Genomic DNA, 12,125 nt, shown 5'->3' on the forward strand with positions numbered 1-12,125 from the left:
GTCAGCCGACCCTGAGCTCTAGCTACCCCGGTGCTGATCCGGCCAGATGAGCCAGTGTTTGTTTTAAGAATCTTTTAAATACTGATTTTTAAAATGTATTTATACTTATTTAAAACAATTCTATTAAGAAAAGTAAAGAAAGTAATAATGAAAACTAGAGGTACAAGAAGCTGGGAACAGATCTACCCAAGGGCCAGCTTTATACCACTCCTGGGCCTACACCCAAAGGACTCAATATCCTACCACAGAGACACTTGCTTATCCGTGTTCATTTATTTATTTATAATAGCCAGAAATTGCAAACACTTTACATATCCATCAGTGGATTAATGGATCAAGAAAACATGGTACATTTACACACAAAAAAAGGTTACTCAGTTGTTCAGAACAACAATAACAATGAAATAAAAAAAAATGAAATTATGAAATTCCCAGGTAAATGGATGGAGCTAGGAAAAAGTCATCCAGAGTGAAAGTAACTCAGACCTAAAAACACAAATAAGGCATGTATTCTCTTATATGTGGATGTTAACTTTTAAGTCTGATGAGCAGACACACACACACACCTGTTTGTGTGTGTGTGTGTGTGTGTGTGTGTGTGTGTGTGTGTGTGTGTGTATACATATGTGGGCAAAGAGATTAGGCATTGAGATTAGGTATTAATAGGGATCTCTCTAGGAAGGGGAAATATAATGTACAGTTATAGATGGACATTAGGTAAGTAGAATGGAAGGAAGAATCAGAGATGGGAAGGTAAGAGAGGGTAGTGGAAGGAATACAAGCAAAAACAGCTAGAACTGAGGACCATTTGAGAATTCACATTGAAATCTACTAGAGTAGAAGCTTCTTAAAATATATAGATATGTGAAGGAAGTCCAAATGGAATGACTAAACAGGGAGAGGCAAAGCCTAAACTAAATATCTCTCATCACCAAATGAAATCTCCAGTGTAGGAATAGGTTACAAATAATTGAGTTGTTGGAGAAAGAGGTCCCATGAAAATCTCTGAACAACCTAGGTTATATTCCCAAGATTATTAGTTGCTCTCCACAAACTGATGGCAAGACCTTATTGATGAAGGTAACACCTACATAACTCATTGAACATGAAGAAGTGGAACTGGTGCCTACCTATAGCCTTCATCAACTAGTGCCCATGGTACTCAAAGGTACTCTACTCTCTAACCACAGGAGAAAGCTAACCAGCAACCAATCTGGAAACCCTCAATCTACAACTGTGATCCATCTGTATTAAACAATGGTGCAAAAGTGGCACAAAAGTTGTCAGGAATAACCGACCACTATCGGATTAGATTTAAGACCCACTCCATGAGATGAAAACCCTGCCTGACAATGCTCAGGTAGCCATGAACTTGAGATTAAATGGGGTATGGACCTAGGGGATGACCAAACACTACTCTTCTGCTAAAGGAACACAGCAAAAAAATTACTCTTAACTGCATTCTGTTATTTATATTCATTGATCATTCTTGCTCGGCCATCATCAGAGAAGCTTTCTCTTTTAAGACACAGGAGCAAATAAAGAGACTGACCACTAGACAATATGCAAAGAGTGACAGACCTTGGAATACTCAATCTTAAATGGGATGTCGTGATCAAGTGAACCTTGCAGAAGAGGAGGCAGAAATATCGTTAGAGCCAATGGGGACAAAAGACACCAACAAAACAAGGCAGCCTAAACACAGCAAGACTGATGCACATGCACATATGAACTCACAGAGACTGTGTCAGCATACACAGGACCTGCATATGTCTAAATCAGACGGGGTCCCAGTGTTGAGCAGAAACAAGCCCCCATTTGTAACCTAGAGGCAATCTCCAAGTAACAAAGGAAAATTAGTTTTCTCCAATGGAGTCTCATTAGGTATATAAGCCACACTTAAGGGCAGGCCCCATGCCCAGCAGCAGATGGCCAACGTAAAACATTATCAATGGTATCTTTGGAAGTTTTTTGTTTTGGTTTTGGGTTTTGGGTTTTGGGTTTTTTTGTTTGTTGGTTGGTTGGTTGGTTTTTTTTCGAGACAGGGTTTCTCTGTATAGCCCTGGCTGTCCTGGAACTCACTTTGTAGACCAGGCTGGCCTCGAACTCAGAAATCCACCTGCCTCTGTCTCATAATTATTTGTCTGGGCATTTTGTTTGTTTAATTTTTTTTTAACCTCATACATCTTTTCTTATATATTATGGTTGTGTTTTTGTGGGATTTCTCTTGTGTACAAATGTGTATATCTCGGTAACTGTATGTGTTCTCACCGCCTTTGTCCATTTTTTTTTCTGTTTGCTTTGTTCTATTATGGTTAGTTTTCCTGTTTTTGTTTTGTTTTGTTTTGCTTTTAGTTGCCTGTTTTCTAATGAGAAAATTGTGGATTTGGTGGGTCTTGGGGAAGAACTGGGGGGACTTGCGGAAAAAAACTATGATCATGCAAAATCCTTTTTCAACAGAAATTAAAATTATAAAAAGTTATACTAAATAAAACATGATAATGTAAAACATGTAATGTGTGATCAATGAGTCTAGAGAAAACAGCATAATGATGGAAATGGAATCTTTAGATGTTAGAAACAAAAAGGCATTATTATGATCAAAAAGTTACTATATAGGCAAAAGTAAAATTATATTTATACCTTACATTATATAAAAAAGTAAATTCCAGATATACTAATGTCCTAAAGTCAAATATTTTTTCAAATCCAAAACAATATTTTCTTTGAATTATCAAAAAATCCTTAATGACAAAAGTACACATAAAATATTAATTCTTTAAATAGTAATTTCTGTTAATCCTATACAACCTAAGATAACAGATTTAATCTTAAGAAGTCACTTGCAAAGCCAAAGATAATCAACTGGAATAAACAATACAAGTAAATACAAATAAAAAGTAACTCCTTCAAAGACACAATTGAGGAAACTTGTGCACAAAGGCAACATAACCTTTAGTTTAGGAGGCATTGAAGTGCTGAGTGACATTCTATACTGTAAGGATGTGGGAAGATGGCTGCACTAGGCTCAGCTACTGGAGTTCTGGCTCCTATATGAGTGACAAGAATAATTGGGTCCTCTGTTGTGGAACCTCTACCTCTAGATGATCAGGCCCAAACTCTTTGAGTAAGCATGAAGTCAGACATATAAAATGGCCTTTATCTCATGCACCATAAAATGAAATGATATAGGCCTAATAAAAATTAAATAAATTCCCAATGAATAAGATTAATGTCTGAGTGAATAAAAACTGAACTCAATTCAAAATAATAAATAAAAAGTGAACACATTAATCAGGATCACAGATATGACTAGTAATAATAATAATAATGTCAACAAACAGATGCTGAAAGACTTCACAACATCAGGAACTCAAGGCATTACCATAAAACACAAGGCAGCCAGATAATGTGAAGCCAAGATATTTAAACTTTAATACCAATCAAAAATAAATTAAAAATCAACCTTTTATGGAGATATTACTTGCAGAATCCAAATGTTAATTTTAAGAATTAATTTAATACTTTCCAATATAATGAGGCAATAAAAAGGAGATCTGTTACATAAAAAAGATATAATCCAAGTGTAAAAGTTGCAGCAGGTGAAATCAATGAAAGTAGCAGAACAATGAACACTAAAAATCATCTCACTTATAAAACTGATGAAAATAACAATTTCTAGAACTCTGGGAATTAATCAAACACTTTTACCAACCTAAAAATATTAATATAAGAAAATCAACAGTAAGGATCCAAAGCTCAGACCTGTAGGCAAAGTGCTGCCTCCTGCAGCTTTTCCCCTCTGGTGCAGATGTCAGTACTCTTTCCAAAGTGCTTGGGAGATGGCCGAAAGCTTGGACATGAGCTGTTCCTAGGGACACAAGCCAGGGACCTCCTGGAGCAAGGAGGAGCCTTTCCAACAACTGATCACCAAAGTCAGGAGCCAAGAGAAGCTCTTAGTATACAAAGATGCTTCTACAATGCCTGTAGCCTTAAGCTCACAACTAACCCTGACAAGCTGGTCCAACTCTTACCCTCAACCAGGTCCAACCTAAAGGGCAGGGATGAATCAGTTTCCAGTGAGGACTCACTACCACCCAACACCTGCCAATGTTCTAGAATAGGCAAACAAAAAAATGAATACAAGAGACTGAAAACTAGGTTCAAAATTAATATACTCATATAGCAACAAAGGAACAATAATCAAAACAAGAACCACATTAAGTTACATGAGGAATTTAGAAACACTAATAGATACAAAAAGATAGAGGGAAAAAAAACACTATTATCATACTATGATTACAATACCAAGAATAGAGACACAATGAATACTCAAAACTACAAGGGAGAAACACCAAGGTAAAAGCACTCTTCTCAGCAAAAAATCTAAACTCCAGGAGCTTATGAAGATTATATATATATATATGTAAATATATATATATATATGTAAATATATATATATATATATATATATATATATATATATATATATACAGTTCCTGAAGCAAAATAACTGTGCACCAGGACTAATATATCTAACAAAGTTATCCTTTGAGAGTAGGGGATAAAGAGAGATCTATGATAATCTTAAACTAAGCAATTCCTAAACACAAAACCAGCAACTACAGAACAAACCTAATAGAATAGGAAATAGAGGAGAAAGAAAAACAAGACACAAGCACAGAACCTCTAGAATGAGTAAATCTCACCAAAAGAATGGGTAACAAATGATACTCAAGTTTTATTAATTCAACAAACCAGCAAACCACTCAGATGAAGAAAAAAGTTAAATACCTTTTAACTAAACTTAAGTTAAATATCTCAATAGTAACCTTAAATACAGACTGGCGACTGACTGGATAGTTTTTAAAACAATATCCAACTACTTTTCTATTAAAAAACTATAATCTCCCCTCACTCGCTAAAACAGAATGATGGAAATGATATTCCAAGAGAAATTTAAAACAAAGTAGGGGTTTCTACCCTCATACCTAACAAAGCATATCCAAGCCTAAGTTAGTCATAAACAAGAAGAATACTGGATACTAATAAAAGTAACAAACTTTCATAAAAACAAAATAATTATATATAGATGTGAATTAAATATTAGATTACCTAATTTCATAAAACAAACCTTTTTGAACATAGATGTAAAGACAGGTATTGGGCTGGACAAGTATTCAATCAATACGTCATTCTCTTTAGCCAGTAGATTATTCAGAGTAAATAAAAGGAAATCCAGGGTTAAATAGATTAAATGAATTTAATAGGCAGACAGTTATAGGATATACTGTGGGGATATGACAGCCAGCTCTAACATGACAGCATTGTGTTTTTTTCTGGCCCAGAAATGAGCTTCTCTAGCCCATCATTTGAGTGCACAGATCCAAGGAATAAGTTAAACTGGTTCCCTGTGATGACTAAAGAAGCTTAACATGAAGCCTGGTATCCCTTCAGGCCTACTGACCTTTCACTCCGGGGCCTAGTGGCCTGCAGGTGAGGCGAGAATAGAATAATGGCTATGAAGTATTAACAGCTGCCTTTGCTTCTGTACAGCCTGCTCCTTGCATGGTAAGGGGATGAAATGGTCTTTTACTAAAGAGCCAGGAGGAGGCAGAGGGATCAACAACTGAGGGATGTAAAACAATTTTCCTGCCAAGTTGTGAATTTCTGATGTCTGCCTTGAAAATCCCACCTTAACCACGCCCTCTTCTGCATATTATGCTGTCTCTAAAGCTGCCATCCTTCTGTTAGCAGGAAAAATAAATTCATTTAATATAAATGTGAATTAAGTCTAGGTCTTTGGTCATTCCTAGTGAATTCAAACACCACAGCAAGGCCACCCAACAGCTGTGGAATCTTTTCTCAGTAATCCATAAATCTTTCTAAAAATACAGCACATTTTAGACCATAAAGCTACTCTTTTTATCATATTTAAATAACTTTTATTCAATGTTTAATATTACAGTCTTGAGAAAGTTTTAGAGATGCATTATCTATGGAAAAGCAAAAAATGTTTACGATTCTCAAAAATAAGAGCAGTGGACAACAGGTAAATCTCAGAGTCTCCTCAAGATAGAATGAGCAGTGTTTGTCTTATTTTTCTCTACTGTGTAAATCGATGGCTTCCCTTCAGACACGAGTGCATAAAAACTCAAACTAAGCTACTCTTAATAAAAGCAAAAAACACAATAGTTCATCTATATTGTCAGATTATTATAAAATAATGAAATCTTGACTCATCTGAGTCATTGAAGAAATCAATGGATTTTTTTTAATTCCTTGAATGAAAATTAGTCATAATCCCTAGGATACTGCAAAGGCAGTCATGAGAGAAGTTTGTAGCTGTAATTGCTTATATTCAAAATTCAGAACAAATTTAAATAAGTTACTTAATGATGAACATTAAAATAGTAAAAAAAAACAAAAATAAACAGGCCAAAACCAAAATACAAAGATATAAAGACTAAATATGGAGCAGTTGAGCAGGGCAGGAAAACAGGTAATGAAGACACCCCCACCCTCAGCTCTAAAATGTAACATCTGCAGCAGCCTTCCCTGCCTCCTGACCCCTGCCCCATCTTCTGTGGGTTCCCCCAGATCTTCCCTGAAAAAGCTTCCTTCCTCAATTCTTTGCTTTTTCCCAGCCCTGAACTCCAGCAAGCAGCCACTGACAACCACAAGCCATGGAAGCAGGTGGGATAACTGCAGATCTTCACCTCTCCTTCTGCTCCGACAGTCTCAAATCCTTCTCTCTCCAAAATCTAACCCCCAGCTCTATAGCAGAAAACTTGATGAGGTCTCTCTCTCTCCTCTCTGCCCCATCCCCAATGAATCACAAGATTCTTCTCTTTCAACATTCCTTCCCCCAAATCATCCATTATCCCAGCTTTCAGGCATTCTCTGTGAACACACCAGCTGAAGAGGCCAGGGAAACAGAGGAAACAAAGCAAAGAACAAAACACCCACCTATAAAGACAAACCAAAAATTAGCACCTAATCCTGTTATGTCAATTCCCAGTGCTTACATGCCACTGTAAAAACACAATCAATAACAGCCAAGACAGTATGTTTCTATCAGAGTCCAGCAACTCTACCGCAGCAGGCCCTAAATATAGCTGAAGCACAAGAAAAAGACTTTAAAACCTCCTGTGTGAAGATTATAAAGGTTCTCAAAGAGAAAATGAATAAATCTCTTGATTCCAGGAAAACCAAACAGTGGGAAGAAATTAATAATATCCTCAAAGAAATCCAGAAGAACACAAACAGTGGAAGAAAATGAATAAAACTGCTCAAGACCTAAACATTTTTTTTTTCTATGAAAACAGAATCAATAAAGAACACCCAAGCCAGGCATGGTGGTGCTCGCCTTTAATCCCTGCACTCAGGAGGCAGAGGCAGGTGGATTTCTGAGTTCAAGGCCAGCCTAGTCTACAGAGTGAGTTCCAGAACAGCCAGGGCTACACCCAAACAAAAGAATATACTCAGTACCTCACGGAACCTTCTCCAAAATTGATCAAATAATTAAATCCAAGGTAAGCCTCAAGAAATACAAGAAGACTGAAATAACTCCATGCATTTTATCACATCACCATGTATTAAAGATGTACTTCAACAACAACAGAAACAACAAAAAGCCTACATACTTATGGAAACTGAAAAACTCTCTACTCAATGATCACTGGGACAGGGAAGAAATAAACAAATTAAAGACTTTCTAGAATTCAATGAAAGTGAAGGCACAACATACCCAAACTTATGGGACACTATGAAAGAGCTAAGAAGAAAGTTCATAGCACTAAGTGCCCTCATAAAGAAATTGGAGAGTTCTCACACTAATAAATTAAAAGAATATCTGAAGGTCCTAGAAAAAAAGGAAGCAAACATGCCCAGGAGGACTTAACAGGAGGAAATAATCAAACTCAGGGTTGAAATCAATCAATAAGAAACAAAGACAATAAAAAGAATCAATGAAACCAAGACCTGGTTCTTTGAGAAAATCAACAAGATGGACAAAAAATTAGCCAAATTAACTAAAAGGTAGAGAAACAATATGCAAATTAACAAAATCAGAAATGAAAAGGGAGCCATAACAACAAACACTGAAGAAATTCAAAGAATCATTAGGTCTTACTTCAAAAAGCCTATATACTACAAAATTGGAAAATCTAAATGGAAAGGATGATTTTCTAGACAGATACCAATTACCAAAACTAAATTAAGATTAGATAAACTGATCTTGACTAGTACTATAACCACTAAGGAACTAGAAGTAGTCATTTAAAGTCTCCCAAACAAAAAAGCAAAGGGCCAGATAGATTTTGAGCAGAATCCTACCAGACTTTCAAAGAAGAACTAATGCCAATACTCCTCAAACTATCCCATAAAAAAGAAACAGAAGGAACATTGCAAAACTCATTCTATGAGGAAACAGTCACCCTGATATCTAGACCACACAAAGACTCAACAAAGAAAGAGAACTTCAGACCAATTTCTCTCATGAACATTGATGGAAAAATACTTAACAAACTGAATCCAAAAACATTATCTACATTATCTACAATTATCAAAGACATTATCTACAATGATCAAGTAGGCCTTATTCAAGGGATGCAGGGGTGGTTCAAAATATGAAAATCCAACAATGTAACTCACCATGCAAACAAACTCAAAGAAAAAAAAAAAAAACCTACAGCAAGAACATCTAACACCAGAGATTACCAGATGGTGAAAGGCAAATGCAAGAATCTTACCGACAGAAACTAAGACTACTTGGCACCATCAGAACCCAGTACTCCCACCACAATGAGTCCTGGATACACTAACACACCAGAAAAGCAAGATTCAGATATAAATCATATCTCATGATCCTGGTAGAGGATATTAAGAAGGATATTAATAACTCCCTTAAAGAAAAACAGGAGAACACAGCTAAAAAGGTAGAAGCCCTTAAAGAAGAAACACAAAAATTCCTTAAAGAATTGCAGGAAAATACAACCAAACAGGTGGCAGAATTGAACAAAACCATCCAGTATCTAAAACTGGAAGTAGAAACAATAAGAAATTACAAAGGGAGACAACTCTGGAGATAGAAATCGTAGGACAGAAATCAGAAGCCATAGATGCAAGTATCACCAACAGAATACAAGAGATGGAAGAGAGAATTTCAAGTGCAAAAAATTCCATAGAAAACATGGACACAACAATCAAAAAAATGGAAAATGCAAAAAGATCCTAACTCAAAACATCCAGGAAGTCCAGGACACTGAGAAGACCAAACCTAAGAATAATAGGTACAAAAGAGAATGATAATAGGTATAAAGAGAGAATTTTCAACTGAAAGGGCCAGTAAATATCTTCAACAAAATTATAGAAGAAAACTTACCTAACTTAAGCAAAGAGATGCCCATGAACATACAAGGAGCCTACAGAACTACAAATAGACTGGACCAGAAAAGAAATTCCTCTCAACACATAATAATCAAAACACCAAATGCACTAAAAAGAGAAAGAATATCAAAAGCAGTAAGTGAAAAAGGTCAAGTAACATATAAAGGCAGACCCACCAGAATTACACCAGACTTCTCACCAGAGACTATGAAAGCCATAAGAAACTGGACAAATGTCATACAGACCCTAAGAGAACACAAATGCCAGCCCAGGCTACTATACCCAGCAAAGCTCTCAACTACTATAGATGGAGAAACCAAAGTATTCCATGACAAAACCATATTTACACAATATCTTTCCACGAATCCAGCCCTTCAAAGGATAAAAAAGAGAAAACAACAACACAATGAGGGAAACTATGCCCTAGTAAAACCAAGAAAGTAATATTTCAACAAACCTAAAAAAAGATAATCTCATGAACAGAATCTCAACTCTAACAACAAATAACAGGAAGCAACAATTACTTTTCCTTAACATCTCTTAATATCAATGGACCCAACTCCCCAATAAAAAAGATATAGACTAACAGACTGAATACGTAAATAAGACACAACATTTTGATGCATACAGGAAAGCCACCTCAGGGACAAAGACAGACACTACCTCAGAGTAAAAAGCTGGAAAACAATTGTCCAAGAAAATGGTCCCCAGAAACAAGGTAGAGTAGCCACTCAAATACTAAATATAATCGACTTTCAACCTATAATCAAAAAAGACAAGAAAGAAACATCATACTCATCAAGGTAAAATCCACCAAGATGAACTCTCAATTTGAACATCTCTGCTCCAAATGCAAGGGCATCCACATTCATTAAAGAAACTTTAGTAAAGCTCAAAGCATACATTGCACCTCACACAATAATAGTGAGAGACTTCAAGACTCCACTTTTATCAATGCACAGATCCTGGAAACAGAAACTAAACAAAAACACAGTGAAACTAACAGAAGTTATGAAGCAAATGGATTTAACAGATATCTATAGAACATTTTACCCTAAAACCTTCTCAGCACCTCATGGTACCTTCTCCAAAACTGACCATATAATCAGTCACAAAACAGGCCTCAACAGATACAAAAATACTGAAATAACCCCATGCATCACCACAGACTAGGGTTGATCTTCAATAACAACATAAATAATAGAAAGCCCATATACATGTGGAAGCTGAACACTCTACTCAAGGATAATTTGGTCAGGGAAAAAATAAAGAAAGACTTTTTAGAGTTTAATGTAAATGAAGCCACAATGTGCCCAAAATTATGGCACACAATGAATGCAGTCCTAAGAGGAAAGCTCATAGTTCTGTGTGCCTCCATAAAGAAACTAGAGAGAGCATACAGGAGCAGCTCGACAGGATACCTAAAAGCTCTAGAACAAAAGGAAGCAAATTCACCCAAGAGGAATATAAGGCAGGAAATAATCAAACCCAAGGGCAAAATCAACCAAGTGGAAACAAAAGAATTATTCAAAGAATCAACCAAACCAGGAGCTGGTTCTTTGAGAAAATCAACAAGACAGATAAACCCTTAGCCAGACTAAGTAGAGAGCACACGGACAGTCTCCTAATTAACAAAATCAGAAATGAAAATAATTAACAACAACAGAAACTGAGAAAATCCAAAAAATCATTACATCCTATGACAAAAGTCTATACTCAACAAAACTGGAAAATCTGGATGAAATGGGCAATTTTCTAGACAGATACCAAGTACCAAAGTTAAATCAGGATCAGATAAAATATCTATACAGTCCCATATCCCCTGAAGAAACTGAAGCAGTATTAATAGTCTCCCAACCAAAAAAAGCCCAGGACTAGAAGGGTTTAGAGCAGAGTTCTATCAGACCTTCAAAGAAGACCTAATTACAATTCTCCTCAAACTATTTCACAAAATAGAAACAGAAGCTACTCTACCCAATTTGTTCTATGAAGCCAGAATTATTGTGATACCTAACCATACAAAGACCCAACAAAGAAAGAGAACTTCAGACCAATTTCCCTTATGACTATAAAAGCAAAAATACTCAATAAAATTCTCAATAGCAAAATCCAAGAACACATCAAACAATCATCGATCATGATCAAGTAGGCTTCATCTCAGGGATGCAGGGATGGTGTGGTATATGAAAATCCATCAATGTAATCCACTATATAAACAAACTCAAAGAAAAAAACCATATGATCATTTGATTAAATGCTGAGAAAGCATCTAACAAAATCCAACACCCATTCATGAGAAAAGTCTTGGAAAGATCAGGAATTCAAGGCCCATACCTAAACATAGAAAAGTAATATACAGCAAACCAGTAGCCAACATCAAACTAAATGGAGACAAACTTGAAGCAATCCCACTAAAATCAGGGACTAGACAAGGTTGCCCACTCTATCCCTGATTATTCAATATATTACTAGAAGTCCTAGCCAGAGGAATTAGACAACAAAAGTAGATCAAATTGGAAAGGAGAGGTCAAAATATCACTATTTGCTGATGATATGATAGTATACTTAAGTGACCCCAAAAATTCCACCAGAGAAATCCTAAACCTGATAAACAACTTCAGTGAAGTAGCTGGATATAAAATTAATTTAAACAAATCAGTGGCCTTTCTCTGCACAAAGGATAAACGGGCTGAGAAAGAAATTAGGGTAACAAGACCCTTCACAATAGTCACAAA

The 12,125-nt window shown here is 36.0% G+C and overlaps 1 protein-coding gene across 2 annotated transcripts in view; it reads right to left on the reverse strand.

Moving 5' to 3' along the window:
- Positions 1-12,125, reverse strand: part of Zpbp (zona pellucida binding protein) — a 161,924-nt gene that overhangs the window by 134,498 nt on the left and 15,301 nt on the right. The window lies entirely within an intron of this gene.

This window comes from Mus caroli, chromosome 11 (assembly GCF_900094665.2).
Source record: "Mus caroli chromosome 11, CAROLI_EIJ_v1.1, whole genome shotgun sequence".
NCBI classification, from domain to species: Eukaryota; Metazoa; Chordata; class Mammalia; order Rodentia; family Muridae; genus Mus; species Mus caroli.